The sequence below is a fragment of the Anneissia japonica genome, unplaced genomic scaffold (assembly GCF_011630105.1).
Source record: "Anneissia japonica isolate Jap-2015-1 unplaced genomic scaffold, ASM1163010v1 scaffold2652_len1590060_cov184, whole genome shotgun sequence".
NCBI classification, from domain to species: Eukaryota; Metazoa; Echinodermata; class Crinoidea; order Comatulida; family Comatulidae; genus Anneissia; species Anneissia japonica.
Window position 1 is genome coordinate 1,066,830 of NW_022699919.1, and position 1,266 is coordinate 1,068,095.

A 1,266-nucleotide genomic window follows, 5' to 3' on the forward strand; every position below is an offset into this window, starting at 1 on the left:
AAGGCCGCAACTTTAAACCATGTTTTAACTATAAGGACTCTCTCCAAGTAACCATGATTATCAAGGAAAGTGCAATGGTGTATAAAATGTCGGTGACCTACCCAATTTGTTACAGTACTTTTGTGTGATGCGTGTTTACTATACTGTACTTACGTGTGATGCAATCGTTCCGATTTACAGGATGTGTTCAGATTTTCTCACAAAAACCAAACTATAAACGCTAGCATGTAGCAAAACAGCAAAACTTAGCAATATTTTAAGTTAGTATATATTCATGGTATATTCGCCAATGTAAAAATAGTCATATGCCAAAATTTAAATTTGTTTTTTCTTCTTTTTTTTTTTTAATACAAGAAGACTTTTCCTGATAAGAAAAATCAACTACTGCAACAACAGTGCTGAACATGATTAACACCCAGCTACCTGGGGGCACCGTGATTGGTTGCCACTCTCTTCAGCCTCAGTGAAATTTGATTCAGCAAAAGAATTTTGATTATGAAATAACGATTAAATGTGAAATAAATCGGATTCATATTTTATTGTACTCGGCCTAAAATAAAGATAAGCCTACAATGGTTCAGTGATCTTGATTATATTAGCAACATTTCGACCTCGTCCAATTGACGCAAAGATAAGTTCTACAACAATGATAATTGCTGGTAATTTATTCTTGTTTAAAGAGACAAGTAACACTGTATAATAATATATTCGCCGTAGGCTTTGTGCTTGTGCACTCTGACACGGGCTCTGACAGCATATAATGATACTGTAATCGGAAATTCGGATTGTTTTCCGGTTTCAACATTTGTAACTCGCTCAGTGCACTGCAGGAGTGCATAGAGCGGTGGCACCCGGAGATGACATGGCTATACTTTTCCAGCCCTTTGTGATATTTCGTACATCGACATTCGACATCAGGAATTGTTAAATCAACATGGATATTAATCACCCCCTTGGATTAATTATTGTGGGCTTACTGATGAGTGTAAATGTCTTAGGCCAGCCCCCGGGAAGCAAGCCGGGGGAAAATATATGCATGTAAGTATGGTCAGCCTCGTAACTTATCCAGTGGTCATTTGATCCATGGAGGTTATATTTATACCTCCAAGGTTGGTCTAAACACAGAGGTTTATAGAGGCGTATGCCTACTATTGGACTCGAGCGAAAAGGTGTGTCTCATGAGTGTCTTCTTGTTTATGAAAGGGTGGTAACTTGTACTCCTTGGCACCGTCCTTCATTCTAGTCATGATGGGTAACACGTTATAT

General features: G+C 38.1%; 1 long non-coding RNA gene across 1 annotated transcript in view; it reads left to right on the top strand.

Moving 5' to 3' along the window:
• Positions 1–660: 660 nt before the first annotated feature.
• The window catches only part of LOC117103232, a 4,889-nt gene continuing 4,283 nt past the window's right edge, over positions 661–1,266 (top strand). The window contains exon 1 of the long non-coding RNA XR_004444537.1: positions 661–1,038. This is a non-coding gene — a long non-coding RNA (uncharacterized LOC117103232). The remainder of the gene's footprint in view (positions 1,039–1,266) is intronic.